Source organism: Pseudorca crassidens, chromosome 21 (assembly GCF_039906515.1).
Source record: "Pseudorca crassidens isolate mPseCra1 chromosome 21, mPseCra1.hap1, whole genome shotgun sequence".
In the NCBI taxonomy this organism is placed as follows: Eukaryota; Metazoa; Chordata; class Mammalia; order Artiodactyla; family Delphinidae; genus Pseudorca; species Pseudorca crassidens.
Genome location: NC_090316.1, coordinates 12,471,742 through 12,493,613, shown reverse-complemented (window position 1 = coordinate 12,493,613; position 21,872 = coordinate 12,471,742). Strand labels below are relative to the sequence as shown.

General features: G+C 37.8%; 1 protein-coding gene across 6 annotated transcripts in view; it reads right to left on the bottom strand.

Moving 5' to 3' along the window:
- Positions 1–8,187: 8,187 nt before the first annotated feature.
- FUT10 (fucosyltransferase 10) overlaps positions 8,188–21,872 on the bottom strand; it is a 238,557-nt gene continuing 224,872 nt past the window's right edge. For 2 of the 6 annotated variants that reach the window (XR_010939501.1, XR_010939506.1), the window contains 3 exons: positions 15,485–15,597; positions 13,469–13,560; positions 8,188–11,438 (listed from right to left, as the gene is read on the bottom strand). The gene's annotated coding sequence lies outside the window, so the exon portion shown is untranslated. The remainder of the gene's footprint in view (positions 11,439–13,468; positions 13,561–15,484; positions 15,598–21,872) is intronic. The other 4 variants (XR_010939504.1, XR_010939502.1, XR_010939505.1 and 1 more) reach the window with 4 other exon arrangements.

Here is a 21,872-nt window from a genome sequence, read left to right as displayed (position 1 = left end):
TCTATTAAAATTTTGAGCATGCATCCATGATAAAAAAGGATAATTAATTGAAGGTCAGTGGCATGAGATGTAAAAAAAGAAAAACGTGTCTTGCTTCTCAATATTTTCTCATGAAATCATAGTGATACAGTCTGTACTGGGGAGGAAAGACATAAGTCAGCATATACATGGGCAAATAAACTTGTGTCCATGGAATGTCTGTGGAGGTGTCAATGTTCATTCATTAGAACTGCCGCTCTCCCACGGGACCGCATAGCCTGTTCATAATGAGCCGCGCGCCCTCCTCCGGATGTTTTCCTCTTTTGGGCACATACAATTCCATAACCCTGAAATGCTCCAGTCAGCTTTGCGCTTTGCTTGACAAACATTTGTCAAGTTTCAGTGCAAATGTTGCCTCTTCTGTCAAGTTGTCCTGATTTGTTTACATTGAATTAGGCCCTGTGTTTCCTCATTACGACAGCACTAGGTGCATATTTACTTCATAACTTTCAAAACATTGTTCTTGAATAACAATTTTTTAACATTTAATTTAGAAATAATTATACATTCACAGGAATTTGCAAAGATAGTGCAGAGCAGTCACCTGTACCCTTCATCCAGTTTCCCCCAGTGGTTATATCTTACAAAACTATAGGAAATTGACATTGGTATAATGTGTGTTTACAGTTCTATGCTGTTTTATGACATCTGTAGACTCATGAAACCACCACCCAGCCAAGTTACATAACTGTTCTATCACCACAATGATCTCCTTCATGTTACCCTTTTGTAGTTACACCCACCCACCCCACCCCCCATCCTGAACCCCTGGCAACTGCTCATTTCTTGTCCATCAGTATAATTGTTCATTTTGAAAATGTTATATAAATGAATTATACAGTATGCAACCTTTGGAGAAAGGCTTTTTTTTTTTTTCACTCAGTGTAATGCCTTTGACATATCACTGATAGGTGAGAGATTGTGTCTGTCATTTTGGTTTTTATTTTCTGTTTGTTTCATCTTTTTGTTTCAGTTTTAGTTGATTTTTTCCAGCATTCATGTAGGTTAATTGAACTTTTTTTTTTCCATTTTGATTTATCTATAGTGTTTCTAAGTATATCCCATTGTATAACCTTTTTAGTGAAGACTCTAGGTATTACATTATATATGCACCCTGTCACAGTCTACCACAAACATTTTGCCAGTGTGAATGAAATCTTACCTCTCTTTACCCTCTCCCATTTATAATATAATTATCTAAAAAGATTCCCCTGCATACATTGATAACCATATCAGAAACTGTTCTAATTTTGCCACAATCATGAAATATAATTTAGAAGACTAAAGACTAAAGGAAAGCAAATTATTCTAATTCATAGTTTTACTCTCTTGTTCTTCTTTCCTTCCTGATGTTCCAAGTTTTCTTCTTTTTTCATTTCCCTTCTGTTTACAGAACTTCCTTAAGCCATTATTTGAGGGTAGATCTGCTGACAACAAATTCTTTTAGCTTTCCTTCTCTTGAGAGTGTCTTGATTTCCCCTTTATTCCTCAAGGTTGTTTCCACTGGCTATAGAATTCTGGGTTGACAGTTCTTTTCTCTCATCACTTGAAAAATATTGTGCCACTCCCTTCTGCCTCCACGTTTTCTGATAAGAAATCTAACTTGAATTGTCAAATGAACTGTTTTTCTCCTACAGGTAAGGTGTCATTTTTCTTTGGCTGCTTTCGAAAGTTTTCTTTGTCTTTAGTGCTCAGAAGTTTGATTATGATTTGTTTTGATATGTATTTCTTTGGGTTCATCCTGTATGGGGTTTTCTCAGCTTCTTGAATATGTATGTTTATGTCTCTTGCCAAATTTGGGAAATTTTTAGTCATTATTATTTATTTTAGTCCCACTCTTTCTCGGACATGAATGTTACATATTTGTTATAGTCCTACAGGTCCCTTTGGCTGTGTTCCTTTTTTTTTTTTCCCCCAGTCTATTTTCTCTCTGTTATTCAGATTTGGTAATTTCTATCTTCAAGTTTGCTGAAACATTTCTCTGTCTTCTCCATTTTGCTTTTGAGCCCATCAACTGAGTTTTTTATTTCAGCTTTGGTTTTCCTTTCTATATTCAACTTTTTGCTGAATTTTTTTCCCAAATATGTTCATAAATGCTCGTTAAAGCATTTTTATCATAGTTGCTTTAAAAATCTTTGTCAGATAATTATAACATCTAGGTCATCTTGGTGTTGGTATCTACTGATTGTCTTTTCTCATTCAAGTTGAGACTTTGCTGGTTCTTGGTAAGGTGAATGAGTTTTGCTTGAATCCTAGACCTGTTGGACGTTATGTTATGATACTCTGGTTCTTATTTGAATCTTCTGTTTTAGCAGGCCTCCTCTGAAACCACACCAGCAAGAGAAGGTGGATGCCACCTGCTTAGTGCCCAGTGGGGTTGAAGTCCACATTCTCCACTTGGCCTCCATTGACATCGTCATGGGGATAGGAGTGCCTAGTTACTACTCCCCAAGTGACCTCCACTGACAACATGGCAGGGAGAGTCCTTGTTACTGCCGACGGTAAAGTTTCAGCTCCCTGGTTGTCCAACTCTTTTACCACCCTGGTCAGGGGCAGCATGAGGGATGACTTGCAACAAGCAGGCAGGCAAGGTTGGGGGTCTAGGCTCCACGCTCAGCCTTGGCTGTTGGGGGTGGGATGACGTTTGACTTGAGCAGAGGTTTCTGCGAGTTGTCTGTCTTCCGAGGTTGCCCCTTTGCTGAGCCCTTGGCTAGAGGGACTAGGCTTTTCTTGCTGCTTTTATGTCTATGCTGGCTAGCATTTCTGGCATTCAGTCCAGGATACATGAGGCAAAAAGAAAACGCAGGGAACTCACTGCTATGTTGTTCCTTAGATCCTGAGGTCCATGGCCAATCTGCCTTCTTCTCTTCACCTTTCAGAGTCTTCTTATGCTTGTATATATATAATGTTCAGGGATTTTAGCTGTACTTAGTGGGAGGAATAGGGAAATGAACATCTACTCCATCTTTCCAGAAGTGGAAGTCTTAATTTCTTATTTTAATTATACTAACATCACCTAGATTTTGGATCCTTTGATGAAAAAGTTTGTGTTTTGTTTTTGTCCCTAGGATGTACAGTCAAATGACTGTGTTTTAAAGTAACTTGAAAAAGTTACTTTATGCCACCAAAAGAACTATTTTATCTCACTTTTGGGTTTTAGGAGCTGCCTTTTAAATTTAATTTTGATTTATAACTATGTAAAATATTTAATGGATCCTCAATCAAAGGTATATCAAAAAGTCTAGCTTTGATATCTGTCCCCACCCTACTTCCTCCTCCTTAGGTGACCATTTTTCAAAAAGTATAAACTTTAGCCTCCATTTAAAACAAATAAACAAATATCAATCTATGTATTCATATAACCTCCTTCTTAATCAATTGCTTGCCTACTATATACATTTTTCCCTACCTTGCCTTTTCACTTAATATTGATATATTGGATATATTAAGATATAGAGATATTCCTCATCCTTTTCTCCAGCTGCAGAGTACTCTTTTGAGTAGATGTGTTATTGTTTAAATTCAACCAGCACAATAAATAGCCTTGTCCATATAATCTTTTTTTTTCATTAAAAAAAATTGTTTGCCTGTATAGCTTTGGCCTAGATTACTCAGACCAAGGAAAATTCATATGTAAATTTGCTGGATATTGCCAACAAATACTCCATGGGTGTTATGACAATTTGTATTCCAAGCAGAAATGCAGTAAAGTGCCTATTAACCCAGAACCTCATCAAATGCATTGTTAAACATTTGGATTTTAGTCAATCTAATAGGTGAGATATTGTATCTCAATGTAGTTTTAATTTGTATATCTTTTAAACTGAGCCAGTTTAAGCTTTTTCTTTAAATATGGCTAAGAGCTATTTCTATTTCTTTTTCAGTGAACTGTCTACACTCTACTTGCTTTTCCGTCAGGTTGTTGCCTTTTCTAAACTGTTTCTAATATCTTTTTACATATTAGTGTTATGCACCCATTTTACGTAAAATAAACTGCAAATGTTTTCATAACAATATTTATTAAACATTCACTGTATCAGGGCTTTTTGTGTTACCAGTGACCAAAAAAAAAAGTAACACATACTTTAAAAAAAAATGTGGGAGCTGTATAACTGAAAAGTCCAAAAGTAAGACTGGCTTCAGACAAGACTCAATTCATGGGCTCACAAAACAAGCAGCTGATGTCACCAAAGACTTTTCCTCCCCCTCTATTCTCTTTCATGCCCTTTTAATAATTGCAAAATGGCTGCAGTAGTTCCAGCCCTCACATTCTCACAGGGCCCCACCTAAGAGAAGTGTAAGTGCGCCTACTGGTATTTCCAAGGGGAAATGAAATTTCCTCCTGCCAAATTCCAGCAAATTTCTCCTTGGTTTTCTTTGGCTTGGACTGATTTACATGCCCATTTATGACCATTTGCTGTGACAAGGGAAATAGGATACTGAGGAGATGAATCAAATCATTACCATCCACCCCTGTAGCTAGGGGGTGATTAGGAGTCATTCTCACCCAAATACCATGACTGAGAGTGGGTTAGAGGTGGTTTCCCAAAGGCCATTTGGAGTCTTACTTTTCAATGGAGAATGGTTATTAGATGGCCAAAAAGTAATTCAGTTTCACCTAGGGGGTGTCACATACTGTACCAAACACTAAGAACACAAAGCTAAAACAGCTCTTTGGAAGCTTCTTCATCTACATTCTTTGACGTAATCACTTGACCTGAGGACTCTTCTCCTAATGGCTGTCTCCAGCTTGTTTTTATACATCACATACTCTTTCATTTCTTATATTAATATTCTGTCTCAACATCGTCACAAACTACAACTGAAGCAATACGCAATGTTCCTAGAAAAGCATAGAATTTGGAGTGAGAATCCAGCTTTGAGTTTTTAACACGAGTAATTATGTGATCTTGATCAAGAACATGACTTTTCAGGACCTCATGTCTTCATAAGAAAAGAAAATAATGATTATTATCATCATTATGATTATACATAACATTTAAAAGGCCCTTGCTATGTGCCAGCCTCTGTTTTAAGTACTTTATTTATTTATTTTTGGCTGCAGCGCACAGCCCGTGGGATCATAGTTCCCCAATCAGGAATTGAACCCGGGCCCTCAGCAGTGAAAGCGCAGAGTTCCAACCACAGAACCACCAGGGAATTCCTTGTTGTAAGTACTTTAAATGTCTTAAGTCATTGAGGCCTCACAGCAACGCTTTCAATAAGAACTTTTATTAGATCCATCTTATATGTAAGGAAGACCAGAGATATATACATTTTTTATTGGAGTATAGTTGCTCTACAATATTGTGTTAGTTTCTACTGTACAGCAAAGTGGATCAGCTATACATATACATATATCCCCTCTTTCTTGGATTTCCTTCTCATTTAGGTCACCACAGAGCATTGAGTAGAGTTCCCTGTGCTATATGGTAGGTTCTCATTAGTTACTTATCTTATACATAGCATCAATAGTGTATATATGTCAATCCCAATCTCTCAATTCATCCCACCCCTCCCTTTGCCCCCTTGGTATCCATATGTTTGTTCTCTCTGTCTGCATTGCAGCACTATTTACGATAGCCAGGACATGGAAGCAACCTAAATGTCCATCAACAGAGGAATGGATAAAGAAGATGTGGTACATATATATACAATTGAATATTACTCAGCCATAAAAAGGAATGAAATTGGGTCATTTGCAGAGACATGGATGGACCTAGAGACTGTCAGACAGAGTGAAGTAAGTCAGAAAGAGAAAAACAAATATCATATCTTAACACATACATGTGTCATCTGAAAAAATGGGTATGGAAGAATAGAGATATTAAGTAACTTGCCCCAGGCCTCCTAGCTTATAAATAGAAGAGCTGATATTTGAATCCACGTTCTCTGTTAAACTGTATAAACAGGTGAAATTTCTTAGCACAAAGAAGCTGCTCAATATATGTTACTACCAGTGAACCTAAATAATAATTATTCTACTTCATAGGGTGGTTGTAAAGTTCACATAAGATAAAGTCTGTAGAAATGCTTCATAAAAAGTAATTTGCTGTACAAATATAATATATTATAGTTCTTATTATGATGTCTCCTCCTTTCCTAAATCTCTCCAGACCTTGGGTTAACATCTTCTATGGGCATTCAGTCAGTCTCATTTTTTATTAACGCTTCTATATTTCCAATTAACATAGCTTGTCTTTTGTAAACCCCTCCTCATGTTAAACCCTTTAGCATCTCCTTAATTCTTCCTTTCTGCTCATTTCTTCTCTTGCTGTCAACCTTTTCTCTGTGGGGCTCACATTCCCAGACTTTATGATAATGAGCACATCCTGACTACATCTGCTCTGGTCTCTTACTTTCCTAATATAGTACATGGGAGTTTCAGACCTGGATTAATAGTTGCAGTAACGTTTTATTATTTTTTTTCCTTCTGGAAATGGTATAACTTTTCAATGCTTCTAGAAGACCTCTATATAATTATAGGGCTTTAGTTTCCTTTTGTAGGTATGATTTTGAGTGGTTTTGCAATTTTCTTTAGCATGGTTACTAAGAAATGAGTTCAAAAAATATGTATTTAATACATATTTGATAAATATAATACACAAGGTAAATGCTATACAAGATGCTGATAAAAGATTAGTTTTACATACTTCCCAGAACTATCAGTAGTGAGAGACTTCTAAGGTTGCTACCAAACTGTCAGTCCTTGTAAGAGAAACTTGTCTTCCTGAATTGGTAGCTCCCATGCATCTTCTTTCTTTTATTCATTTTGGAGACTCCAGACTCTAAAGAGATTGTGTATGTGTGTGTGTGTGTGTGTGTGTGTGTGTGTGTGTGTGTGTGTGCATCTGAGAGAGAAGAGAGAGAGAGGCCTCCTGCAGGGCAATATTACAAACACTTGAAGAATTCTAATGCTAAGAAAACCATTGCAATCAAAAATCAAAATACTCAATATGAAATTCTCTTCATTGAACAGTTTGGGGAAAACTTTAAAATAAGTACATTGTGTTTAAGGAAATAAACCAAGGCATAACTGCCATCTTGAAAAGAACATAAAGTCTTGAAACAATGTAAACAGAAATGAAACAAAATCATGTGGATCAATTGATTTCAAGAATCAATTAGACAATTTGAACATCAAACTTACATTAATCCTTGAAATTTTAAAACTGCAGTAGGTGGGATACATTCTAACTTGAAATCTGTAAAAGAGCTAATTAGTGAGTTTGGAAATGGTACTGAGATGCTTACCCAGAATGCAGTCTAGAAAGTAAAAGGGAAAAAAATATTGAGAAGTTAAGAGACATGAAAGATAGATTGAGACGCCTAATATCTAATGTTTAATAAAAACTGCAGAAGCAGAGAAAGGAAGGAATGGTGGTAGGCTACCTTTGAGAATTAATTGCTAGGAATATTCCAGAATATTGATTAAAAACTGAATTTTTAGATCAAAAATTTACCTCTAGAATCAAGCAAGAAATAAAAATACAATAAAAATAAATCCATACCTTGGTCACATAGTGAAAATAAAGAATAAAGAGAAAATCATAAAAATTAGCAAAGGAAAGTTATTGATAGACTGATAGCAAACATCTCATCAACAATGAAGTCCAGAGGCAGTAGAGTAGTATGTTCCAAGTGTGCATGAAAATAACTGTCAAGCTAGAATATTACATTCAATCACATTATCCTTTAATATTTAGAGCAAAATCTTAGGTGAAGACTAAAAAACTTTATTTTGACGTTCACTAAAAGATATAACAGTGATCTTTTTTCCTCTAACCCTATCATTCTACTTGAGAAACACTTCTTGGACCATGCTGTCTGCCACTATCTAGATCAGGCTTTATAAGAACTTCTGAGCCTGGGAATTCCTTGGCAGTCCAGTGGTTAGGACTCAGCACTTTCACTGACGAGGGCATGGGTTCAATCCCTGGTTGGGGAACTAAGATCCCGCAAGCCTCACAGCGCAGCCAAAAAAAAACAGAACAAAACAAACAAACAAAAAACTTCTTAACCTTTCTTCCTAGTTCAAATCTCTTATTTCCACTTATTCTACACCTGTCAGACAACTCTTTATAAAATACAGATTTGGTCATATTACTGCCTACCACCCTCCCCCCACCCCACCCCCCCAGACCTCACATAGCTATCCTTTTTCTTTTTTTTTCCAGAAGGATATAATCTGTGAAAAAACAAATTTCGAATGAGTAAATTTTGAAGATCGAATCAACTTTATACAATGATTCATGAATTGGGCAGCATCCCAGCTAGCAAGTAGAAAGGCACTCTGAGGACCTGTACAAAATGGAAGGTTTTTAAAGGCAAAAGAGGAGTGAGACAAGGAAGTCAAAAACAAAAGGAAGGATTATTTCAGGCAAGGTCACCTTGTCACCTGAAGATTACCTCATTAGTGTGGATCAGGAAATTCCAGGCCAATCGGTTTAAAATGTCAAGCCTGGAAGATACAGAAACTGTAATTAGGTTAGGTATTAAATCTTGGTTTGCTGATGTGGGGCTGAGCACAAGTGACTCCATTCGGGGCCTGTTGTTTCTTATTTAAAATAAGTCAAAAGTTTTAAACCTGAATTTCAAAGTCTCTGCAGATCTTTCTAGTCTCTGTTCCCACTATTTATTTACTCACAGGATCAACTCAAAGATCGGTGTCAGCCAGGTCTTCTGATTTCAGACCCTAAATAGTGAGAAAACAAGTCATGTTGACTTTATTTTCTGACTTTCTGGAGAATTCACTCTACGTGTATTGCCTAAGCCCTTATATTTTACAGGAAGTCTTCCTGTTAGACACAAAATTATGAGAAATCATAGCAGAGATTTCTGATACGCATTACAGTACTAAATAGGCCCAAAGCCCATGAAGAAAATTGGTCCTTCCAATAAATATTCTCCCTATATTACTGCACAGAGTTATTTTCCTGAGGTTTTATGGCAGGGAGTCTTTTATTTGATATTTTCAGAGTTATAGGGTGTTAAGATATTATTCTGCATCCTGTACTGTTTTCAAGGTACCTTTTCTGTCTGTCAACTTTTCTTATCTTTATGGCTCCTAATCTTTGTAGCCAGTCTCCATCAACAAAATCAAGCTGCAGAAAATAAACTACAGATAAGGCTCCCTGACATGCTAATGGGATTTTCACTGCTTCCCTTGAATTTTCTATGTCAATAATTTTTGCTGCCAGAAATTTCCTTTTGATCCTCATATCAGAAAATCCTTCCATGTGAATGGCAACTTACCACATTAAAATATTTAAAAAAGCAACTTGTTAGCAATTCATTTTTCCTTTGGATTGTATTGCCTTTTACACATCAGTCATTTTTTATCTTGGGATCACTCTTGGCACTTGTGTAGTTAAGGTGTATTATTTGCTCATTTTTTTTTGTCCTTATCAATAACTTATTTCAGTTAATTGGTTTGAGGGCTTATTAAGGTTCCTTCACCCCAGACCATCATGAATACACTATAAATTGAATCCAAAATGTATGCAGTATGGTACTTCTTGGTCCTCAACACCTTCAGCAGATCTTTTTCAAATTTTATTTTAAAATTTGAATAAACTCACTCTCACTTCTTATGTCACCTCTACTCCCTTCAGTGGCTAGATTGAGATAAGTGATGGAATTGCTGAGGCTCTGTGTTTACAAAAGTCTTTCGAGGCAGTTCTAGTCTACTGAATTATATTGGAAGTTGCTTGCTATAAAGGTACAGCCAAGGTACCCCACCATGTACCTCTCCTCCAGTGTCCCAGTTCTCGGTTCTCCCTAGCAATCCAACAAGAAGGCTCTTGGTACATCTCAAATCCAATAATGTCCCTCACTGAACTTTCTGTCCTCTTTCATTACACATCCACTCCACCTCATAACCTCTCTATTCTCACTATCACCCCCAATCTTGGCCTCCAGAATAAAAGCACTGAAACCCATCTTCAATCTAGTCATACTTACATTTCCAACCTTATTTACCATTGCCCCCTCCATAAACCACATACTCCAACTAAACCGGACCATTGGTTATTCTCTTATGATAACTATTTCTTAGTTCTATTCTCACGCTGCACCTTCAGGAAGTAACTCTATTCTCTCTCCTCCATTTGTTTATGTCCAAATCCTATCCATCCTTAAAAGTGGAGTTCAAATGCCTTGTGCAAAATATTGTGTCTTATAATCCTAGAAGTATCCTCTCTTCTCCAAACTCCTCTGGCATTTTTTCTATATTTTTCTTTCATACATGCCACTTCCTTCTGTAACTTTGGGGGATCGATGAACATACCTTATTTTTCTTAGCAGACTGCAACTTCTTGAGGACTTGATCCATTTCCTTACAAAATCATCTTTTTTTACTCTATACAATGACTGACAAGTACTTTTCACAGAGAAGGGAGGCACTGTCATGCATTTTCTTAATTACTTCATGTAATAACTCTATAAGCTCATATTATTTTTGGCCACTTTATAGGTAAGAAAATGTTTCATGGGAGAAGTAACTTGCCCCTTAGATGGGTTAAACAGATATTTAATGATATTGAGTAAATAACTGAGCAAATAGATCACTTCGTGTGAGGTGTAAAGGGATTTTATACTAAAGGAAAGATATGCTTCATCTGCCCAAAAAAGTTCACAAGCACAGTGGAGAAAGAGATCTGTTCTTGTTTTATTATTTTTTTGTGAATTGCTTCCATGGGTAAGTGAAATTGCCATGCTTTCCTATCATTTGCTCCTGTGAGGATACAAGTATCACAAAAACACTAAGTCAGTAAGGATAAAGAGAGGTGTAAATTTACATATGCAACCAATTTCCCGTAATGGTTAGACATCACCCCTCTCAGCAATAGTCTTTTGAGTAAGCACTTTTAGCCAGCTGCCAGTCTAGAAAAGAGGCAAACACTTTCTACTTTCTGGAAAAATGCATGAGTCTTCCAACTGTGACTTAGGTATTTTCCTGATGATTGCAGATGGGTTAAATGACTGATGGCTTGAATTCATCTTGATGAATTGCAAATTGATGTTCACCATCACACCAGGCTTTCTGAGTGTGGATGCCAAACAGAGAAGTTTCCCCACTTTTACCTTTTAAAAAAGAGTTACCTACAAAGAGGGGAGAAGTGAGGGGAGACATTACCTGGCAATGGAAAATGCTCCTAGATTCTTCATAGGTATCGCGTTAAGAAGTGTGGCTGAAAGGTTGGCACATCCTGGTCCTTGGACTGGAGATTTGTCAAAGCTGGTTGAGATCTGTGATTTCCTCTAGTCCAATCTCATCATTTTACTACTGGACAAAGTGAAGTGACTTGCCCAAGATTACAAGAAATACAGTGACCGAGGCTCCAGTGTTGCCTCCAAGAGCAGAAAGTAGAGGAAAATTGAAGAAGCTGCTATGTTAACTGTAAGAGAAAATGCTGAAAAATCAGTCAAGCTCAAACCCAGTGTTGGGGATCCTCACATCTCTTCTAGGAAAAGAGCATGACCTTTGCACTAAGAAATACAATAAATTTTCTGGTTCTGCCAATTACTGTATCCTTAAGCGAAGCAGTTTCCTCATTTGCGAAATGTGATTTTTACAGTTATTTCCTTTACAGAGTTGTATGGAGGGTTACAAGAGGTAAAGTATTGAGACAAGGTCTGGGAAGCAGTAAACCATCAATAAATGTTGGTTCTACCTTCGATGAGTTTAAAGTTGAAATTCAAAAAAACAAAAAAAAAAAAAACAAAATTAAGGAATTGAAAGAGAAAAAGAAAGCCAAGCAATGTCTTTTTCAATCAGTAGAGTCCTGTGAAGACAATCTGAATCGTATTTCGTCTCTTGGACAAATAACAGAGGATATAAAGGAATTAATATAATATAATTTTTTATTAAGTGTTTAAGACGTATTGTCAATCCAAACCTGGCCTTTTTCCCTTTGCCCAGAAAACATTCTAGCCACAATAGAACTTGGAGCACGATCAATCTAATATCTTCAATAGTTTCTGGTGTGTGCATACTTTCACATAACTTTGTCTGAAAGGCTCTCCGTGGAGTCTCTCACCACCTTCATCTAATGGGCAGCAGCTGCCTGGAAACAATCCTTCTATATTACTCACCTTATCAGACCACAATAAAACACCTCCCCTCATTCTACCCTGGGAAGACTATCTGTTCTTTTGCTATTTGTAATGTTGACAGTCCCTTTTAGGGTAGTTTTTCCTACACCAGATGGTTCTGGCTTTTTAGCGTTTCTCACTAACTAGCTAATTCCTCTCTGAGTTTATCTGAATTTTAGTTTGTTTCTTTATGCACAATTTTCTACTCTCTCCTGGCATCCTACTTGGCAGTGATAATGAGAAGCAGCTGTCTGGCCTGGGCAGTGACACAGAGACACTGGTGTCATCATCATGGCTCAAAGTTTGTCATACCCACCTAGCTCAGCCCACTCCTCTTGTTGCTTTTGTAGTCAGATTTCTGATTCAAGCACCATATCAGTTTTTGTACTTTAAAGGGACCATTGTTTTTTTTCTGCTGTCCTCCCATTGGATACCCTTTACTGGATATGGGGAAAGGGGGTAGGCAAATGATGTGAGTTTGGTCTCTGTACCTTTGTAATTTTTAGAAAGCTCAGCCTTCTGCCATATCTATTTACCTATCTATGCCTCGCTCTAACTCCTCAGTTGCCAGAGTGATTATGATAAATCTCTGAGTCAAACTGATAAAGAAATATTTAATACTAAGAGAAAAAGAATGGAAGAAGTAGCAAAGGTAATTACAAAAAGATCCCAATATTTGATGCCCTAGTGGCTCTAAAATGTAAGATAGTTATCTAGATATTTACTACTCAGTACTGGAATTTAAAGTAGAGATGATATTAATCAAAAGTATTGACTCATGGACCTTTTTGTCATCTTCTCTATATATTTGATATTGAAGTATAGTAAAATGAAACCACTCAGTGGACTCACAGTTATAAATCCTGGTCTCAAGTTCTGGATCTGGCCTATGTAACTATGTAACCTTGCATTATGCATACACACACATATTTTACATGTATATATGTGTACTATATATATATGTATATATATAGCTTGAAAAATGTACAGCAAAATTATAATTATAATAGATGTTTCAGAGACAAATTGGAATAATTTTTAACATTCACATGTGAGAAATCACGAATAATGCAACAAAGGGAAAAGTAATTTTAAAAATTTAAATACTCTGAAAATAGTTGTACAGTTGTATGTGTGTCAGAAACTAGCTATTCATCAAACCCCATTTCTCCTCTTCTTGGGCTCAAAGACAGACTGTACTTCCCAGTATCTCTTGCAGTTAGATCTGGCCATGTGATTAAGTTGGGGTCAATGGTATATGAGTGGAGGGGAGGCGTACCACTTCTAGGCTTGACCCATAAAAACCTCCGCCATGAATCCTTCATTCTCTTACCTCTTCCAGCAAGGACAGCCAACTTGGAAACCACATGTTGCCGATCTATGAAGCATCACTGCCTAGGAGATGCTGCCTGCCAATTAGAACACCTGTTTAAGAATGACACAGGCAAGAAATACACTTACTGGGTTAAGCCTGAGATGGGGGGTTTATCAGTTAAAAACAGCAGCAGTGACAGATGGTAAACTCAAGGGGCAGGTTGCCAAGCTGCTGGAAGTGGCATTAGTCTGATATTAATTGGGAAGAGCCCAGTGCTGACAGTTAACTGTGAAAACAGGCCTATATGAGGCTCAGCCAATGACTGGGTGAGACATAATCTGGTCAAATCAGCAGTGCCAGCAGGGATAAATTTTGAGGTCCTTAGAGGAGACTTCTGCCAATCCAACAGGCCAGTAAAGATTCCTGAACCATAAACAAACAATTCAGAGGGTTGTGATGATCCCTTTAAAAGAAAATGTTTGCTTCTGGGGATGTCCATTATGGAAAATATTCCTGTGAATTCTACATTAGAATTTGAATACCTGGAAATATCAAGAATGGCAGGTCTCAGACTGTCACTTTAATTTAGACTCAAATTTTTATATTTCTGTGAAGGCTTAATTGACCATGGAACTAAAATCGTTCACAGCTACCGGTCATTTTTTTTTTTTTTTACCCCATCAGACTTTTATTACAATAACAATTTTACAACATAACAGATATAGAAAGCAACCAACATCTCTCCATAAATATTTTCCAGTTCTTGTCCATATATATTTCAGTTTTACAAAGATATGGTTCTAGGATAGTGTAATTTCGCACTTTCAATTTTTTTTTTGTTTGTTTGTTTGTTTTGTTTTGTTTTCAATTTTTTACTACACATTACAAGATAAGTACTTTCCCTGTCTTCCCTTTTAACAGCTGCTTAATGTTTCATTGTTTGTATCTGTGAACTCATTAATGATTCAGCCATTGTTGAGTGTCTGAGCTACTCTTCTGGTTTAATAATTACAGATAACTGTGAAGTGAAAATATTCATAAATATGAAGTCATCCTTTTTTTTAATAGAATAAATTCATCAACACTAGCTAAATATTGACATATGTCGTGAATTTTTTAAATTTATTTATTTATGGCTGTGTTGGGTCTTCGTTTCTGTGCGAGGGCTTTCTCTAGGTGTGGCAAGCGGGGGCCGCTCTTCATCGCGGTGCGCGGGCCTCTTCCTATCGCGGCCTCTCTTGGTGCGGAGCACGGTCTTCGTGGCACGCGTGCTCAGTAGTTGTGGATCACGGGCTCCAGATGCACAGGCTCAGTAATTGTGGCTCACGGGCCCAGTTGCTCCGCGGCATGTGGGATCCTCCCAGACCAGGGCTCGAACCCGTGTCCCCTGCATTGGCAGGAGATTCTCAACCACTGCACCACCAGGGAAGCCCTGAAGTCATCCTTTTTTAAGCAGATTTTCCTTGGATAATCTGGAAATCTTGGATTTCCTTGGATAATCCAAGAATGGAATAGAATAAATGTGTTAAGAGATCTTGAGACACAGTACCAAACTGTTTTCCAAAAGGGTAATACCTATTCATCCAGGCACAGGCAAAGGATTAGATTTCTGAATGACATGTCAAGATCTCTAAATTAGGACCTGGCAATCTCCGTTTTCCATCTGGGTTTTTTTGGACATTTTAAAACCACTCTATGCCATTAGAAACAGTGGCTACCCTTGGGCGAGGAAATGACTGAAGAGGAAGCAAGCAAGGTTCTGTGGCCCTGCTTACGTTCTATTTCTTGATTTGGAAACCGATTAGTCAGATGTGTTCAGTTTGTGAAGACTAGGAGAGCAGGACCCTTCAGATTGGAGCACTTTCCTCTATGTACGTCATACATCAATAACTGTCCAAGAGATATGCTGCAGGAATTTCATGAGAATGTCTGTCACATTGCAGAAAGACACACGAACGCTCTGGAATATTTTGCCAGGCACCGCTTTGGATTGGATTGGAATTATCTATATACGTCATGTGTTTTGCTACGTACCATCAAGGATGTTCCAAAGCAGTGAGTCCTGCAGGTGTTAGGAAACTGCCCCGAGTCCCAGATGACCAAACATTCTTTGTTTCCTAAACTTTGGCAGCAGTCTGATGGAGGCACTGTTAGGAAAACCAGATCTGTCAACCTGGAGCTTACTGTTTCTCAAGTTAAACTTTGGGGAACTTACCTAGTGACAAGGCCCAGGAAGGTTAGATAACTGTCCTGAGACCTGCAGCTAACTAGTGGTAGAGCTAGAACTAATCCCAGGCCTCCAGTTTCCCAGAATGTGGTTTTTTTTCCCAACCTTCTCCCCAGCCTGAGACCAGTGTCAGACAAATAGTTGTTGACTGAAGTTCTTCAGTGAACTCCAGCGGGGCCTGGTTTAAGCTCTCGGCCAGTCAGCCTTTTTATTGACAGTCAAAAAATTGAGAAAAGTCCCAGACAAAAATTACAAAAATAAACAGTTTCTGAGTTTAACTAGAATTCACATGCCAGCTAGTGGTCATAAGTCTAAACAGGAACCTAAGATTAGAAAACGTTCCTTCTCCAAAATAAACTCTCCTAGGTCTGGTTCTCTGTGTTGCAAGGCTGTTACATGTTATTTCATATTTTCCACCTCATTAATTCCAAATGTGAGGCCAACAGAAATTTTATTCATTAAATCCCCAGGAATTTGTTTTACAACCAATTCAACAACTGAGGGTGTAGCCCTTTCCCTTCTCATTGTCTAAGCTCTTATATGTTTTAATAACTCACGCATCATTCCCCATACCGGGTATTAGAGATTTGGCTCTTCAGCAGAGGCAAACTCATTAAAAATTAAAGCTAAACCCAGGGGAAAGATTAGGAGCACAACTGGTGCTTCCAGTGTGGCTGTCTGGTTACTCCACAAACCCTGCTATCTGACGTTGCTCAAGCATCACACTATCACATAGGTGCAAAGTAACAGCAGTGAAATGCAATTAATAACATCCATGAAGACTGAGGCATATCAAAGATTCAATTGGTATTATAACTAAGAACATCCAAATCTGATCTATTTGATCAAAAATTTGTCCAACTGGAAGATTCCAGATTATTCTAGATACAGCTTAGCATTATTACTGCCATACATGTTCTGCCCACAACTCCAGTGAGGGCACGGACAATGACACCCGTCCTGACATTGAGCATCCCTCCATCCCCCTCAGTACACACAGAGCCCATGCATCTTTTAGAGATCATTGGACTTCCCTAAGGTTAAATGTGGGGCATATATTCTTTAGTGCTTTTATGTTTTCTAAATAGATTACTATGCATCTATACAAAAGAATTATTCCATTTCAGTCTCTAAGAATCACTTTAGTAACATTGTCCCAAACTGGAAAATGATTTTTCTCCATCAAAGTACAGAGGCAACTCACTTTTGACTCAAAAGATTACAATAGGTCCAACCTTTACACTGAACAAATTCTGGATAACTAATAACTTTTACTTTTTGATAGTGATAATGTTTTTTACATAGCACCCTTAAAAGAAAAAATGTTAGACAGTGTGTGCCATAAGCATACAAAAATATTTTTTCTCACTTTTTTAACTCAAAATATACTTGCTATAAAATCAGGTGTCCAATCAGTAGATTTTATATACACAATGTTAATCTCTAAAATAATTGTCTCATACATTTAACAAATCATTATCTCTTGCCAATATCTCTCTTTGTGATTCAAGTCTTCTGAAAAGAAGTTCAGGTTAGAATAAAGATATCTCACTGAATTATATGATTAAGTGATGAAAATCTTATATCTAAATCAAATAATGCCTTGCATTTACAGAGCTGATCTAGAGAACCTGTCACTTAATATTAGTTCCTCACAGATTTAAAATTCCTGTTGCCATAGCAGACATATTTATATGAGCAAGGAATTGCTTTCCTTTAAAACTCTTAGGTGTAAGAGTTCTTCATTTTGTTAGGTACAAATTGTTTTAATTTCATGTATGATAAAAGACAACTGTGTTTTAAGTCTTATCATCCACCCAAATATTTTCTTATTACTATGGTTTAATGTTAACACAACATATATTTTTCTACATGTGTTCTACTTCTGATTGGGATAGAGAAAGTTGGGAGAGACTTTCACCAATTGCTTCCACCACATACTTCCCTTTGCAGGTCCCTGTTTATCTACAACCTGGAATTCAGGTTGAGGTCCACCAAAAAGAAATTTTGCTCGTCTGTATCAAATGGGATTGCAACGCGTTCCCTTGCCAAACCTGATTTCACAAATGAGCAAAATGAGAACCAGGTTCTTTCCACTGTGGCGTGGTCTATTATTCTTAGACCTGGGTCCTGACTTCCGCATTGGCATTGTTCTTTTATTCCTGAGTATTGTCTGCCTACTCCCTCTCCTTTTGAGTCCCTTGTCTTAGTATGGTTCGTTCAACTTCTAGCACGGAGGCCAAGAGAATCAATCAAGACAGAAGTCAGTAAGTATTTGTGCTTTTAAGACCTGCGGACCCCTGACTCAGATGCAGTGCCCTCTGGGCATTTCCTCACCAAATCCTGGTCACTTCTATTAGTAACATCAGCAAGCACCCTGGAGCATTACCAGTCACTGGGCACTGGAGCAGACCTGGTGTTCTCCATTCAATTCCGCCCGATGCAATGCCTTGAAGTCTACTCTCATACTCGAGAGACATGATCATTATTAGTCTTTTGATAGAAGCATATTTCATCTTTTCAATAAACAGAGTAAGCTTGTTTTGCCAAATGAAAATAGGAAATTGGCATCATGAGAGTAGAGGTGTTTAAAGTTGAACATCCCTTAAAATGATCCCCAATATGATGGGGGTGTGGAATCTTTTTAACTCAAATCAAAACCTATTCGTTCGAGTCTACAGTGCATGGGGATGGGCTCTGTGACACATACGTGGATAAATAATTTTCCTCAAAGGTATATGATCTGATGGAAAGTGCTTCCCTCAGGCCCCATGAAAATGCTATCATTGACTGAAATGGAGTTTTAGATAACTTTTAAAAATTATGTCATTATGTGCCTGAATTAGTTTTCTATTGATGTGTAACAGATTACCACACGGTTAGCAGCTTAAAACAAGACCATTTATTAAGTCATAGTTCTGAAGGTCAACAGTCAAGGCACAGTAAGACTGGGCTTTCTGCCTAGGATTTTATGAAGCTGAAATCAAGATGTTGACTATGCTCTCATCTGGAACTATGGGTGCTCTTCAAGCTCATTCACATTGTTGGCAGAGTACAGTTCTTTGTGGTTGTAGGACTGAAGTCCTTATTTCTTTGCTGGCTATCAGCTGGGGCCCACTCAACTCTTGGAGACTGCCCACAATTTTACAACAAACAATGGAGATCTTCCGAGCTAGCAATGGAGAATCCCCCTTGTGTCAAATTTCTCTCATTCTTTGAATCTCTCGCGCTAGCAAGAACCCCATCCTTTTTGTTTGTTTGTTTGTTGTTGTTGTTGTGGTACGCGGGCCTCTCACTGCTGTGGCCACTCCCGTTGCAGAGCACAGGCTCCGGAAGCGCCGGCTCAGCGACCATGGCTCACGGGCCCAGCCACACCGCGGCACGTGGTATCTTCCCGGACTGGGGCAGGAACCCGTGTTCCCTGCATCAGCAGGCGGACTCCCAACCACTGCACCACCAGGGAAGCCCGAACCCCATCCTTTTTAAGGGCTCACCTGATTACCTGTCAGGTAATAACCTGTCAGGCCCATAAAGGATAATCTCCTATTTTCAGGTCAACAATTATGGGACCTCAATTAATCTGCACTTTTGCAACAGCACTCAGACCTGTGTTTGATTGAATAACTGGGAAAATTGTGTATATACCAGGAATCTTGGAGGCTATCTTAGAATTCTGCCTATGAAAGTGCCAGAATACAAGTGTGTTAAATCATTTTTTACTAGAGGAGGTTGTTTAATCCAAATATTTTCTATCCTACCTTCTTGCATACTTATTTATGGAATTCGATTTTTATTGCTGCCATTATAAATTCCCCCAAACTGATGACTCAAACTTTACAAATATATTATCTTACAGTTCTATAGGTCAGAAGTCTGACACAGGTCTTACTGGGATAAAATTGAGATATCAACAGGGCTGTATTCCTTTCCAAAGGCCTTTTCCAGCTTCTAGAGGCTGCCACATTCTATAGCTCATGGTTCCCTTCCCCCACCTTCTAAGCTAACAATGGTCCTTCTCATGCTACCATCTGTCTGGTTGTCTTGCACCAGGGAAACATTCTCTACTTTTAAGGACTCAGGTGATCGATCAGGTTAAGGCCACCTAAATAATCCAAAATAACTTCTCCATCTCTAGATTCTTCTCCTAGTCACATCTGTAAAGTCCCTTTTGCCATGTAAAGTCACATTCATAGATTCCAAGGATCAGGGCATGACCTTTTCTAGAGGCCATGATTCTACCTACCTATCTTTCAAAATAGAGGCCTGGGGATCTCTCAGCCCATTTCATTTTTTCTTTTATTTAAACCATATCTTCAAAGACCAAAGAACCATGGCTTAGAAAGCATGTGATACATATATCTAATGGACAGTATATCCTGGAATAGTGGATATTGAGCATTGTATAATGACATGCTTCACAACTGATACAGCATGATAATCCAGCCAAAGATAAGAAAATCTGTCAAAAGATACAAACTTCTGATTATAAGATGAATAAGTTCTGGGGAGTTAATATGCAGCATGATGATTATAGTTAATTATACTGCGTTATATACTTGAAAGTTCCTGAGAGACTAGATCTCAAATGTTCTTATTGCAAAAAAGAAATAGTAATTGTGTAATGTAATGGAAATGTTAGCTAACGCTATGGCGGTGATCATTATTGCAATATGTAAGTGTATTGAATTAACTGATTGTATACCTTCAACTTACACAATGTTACATGTCAATTATGTCTCAATGAAGCTGGAAAAAAAAGAGAAGCTGTGCTTAAGAGGAAGAAAATAAAATTCAGTAATACATGCAATTGAATTTGTGAGCTCCAGTTTTTCCTGAAGTGTGCTCCATGGGAATTAAATTTCTATGGCATTAATAGTTGTTTCACAAGGAGCCATGTACATACCATGAACATACGTTTGGGAAATGTCGAGTTAAACAAGTTAAACTGATTCCCTCTCCAAGTCCTTAATGTGCTAATGTACATTGTGAATCTGTAAGAGAGTAACATGTGCTCTTATTGGGTCAAAAAAAATTGCTTTTAAAGGGTAAATCGAGTTTGAGAACTGGAGGTGTCTATTTAGTTTGCTGCACATCCTTCTGCTATTGTTTTCAATTGACACTTCGTTGCTTGTTTCTCTTCTTTTTATTCTTCCCTTCCTTCCTTATTTGTTTCTTATCCTCCTTTCTTATTTCCCACCTTCATTCCTTCCCTTATTTTTTTTAAAAAATTATTTATTTTATTTATTTATTTTTGGCTGCATTTGGTCTTCATTGCTGTGCACGGGCTTTCTCTAGCTGCGACGAGCGGGGACTACTCTTCGCTGTGGTGCGCGGGCTTCTCATTGCAGTGGCTTCTCTTGTTGTGCAGCACAGGCTCTAGGTGTGCGGGCTTCAGTACTTGTGGCACGTGGGCTCAGTAGATGTGACTCGCAGGCTCTAGAGCACAGGCTCAGTAGTTGTGGCGCATGGGCTTAGTTGCTCCGCGGTACGTGGGATATTCCTGGACCAGGGCTTAAACCCATGTCCCCTGCATTGGCAGCTGGATTCTTAACCACTGTGCCACCAGGGAAGCCCCTTCCCTTATTTTTTAACCTAGAGTCATCCCCTAATATAAATGAGACTTAAAATGCATGCAGTTGCAAAAAGGCTTGGTCTGGTTAAAATCAGAAATACAAAGAACTGTTGTTAAGAAAGAAAACGGGAGAAGAAGTTACAAGAGAGGATGATGCTTATTGAATCTTGACATTTTGATTGTGTTTCTCTGATTTATTGGACACAATAAGACTAAACATTTCCTGAACAAAGGATTAAGGATTTATTTCTTTTGCTTTATCTCCTTTTTCTTTTAACTTCATAATCTTTCCAAGTTTGTCATCCATTCAGTCCCAGTTACTCTTCAGAGGGGCCTTAACAACCCAAATAAATTTACCACTAAGCTATAATAAAAGTTCCTTTATATACTATCACCAGGCAAGGAGTGATTCTGATTTATTGAATATTCTAGATAGCTTAATCCAAACCATAACACTAACATTTGCTTTTCAGTTTAATCGTTTTTGGCACACTATAAAATTTATAACACAATTCCTTCATTACTAAGAAGAATATGTTAACTATTTCTAATGATATCATTTTGAAAAAAAAATCATAACATGATGAAAATCAAATATATGTTTATGGGATGTGGACAAGTGT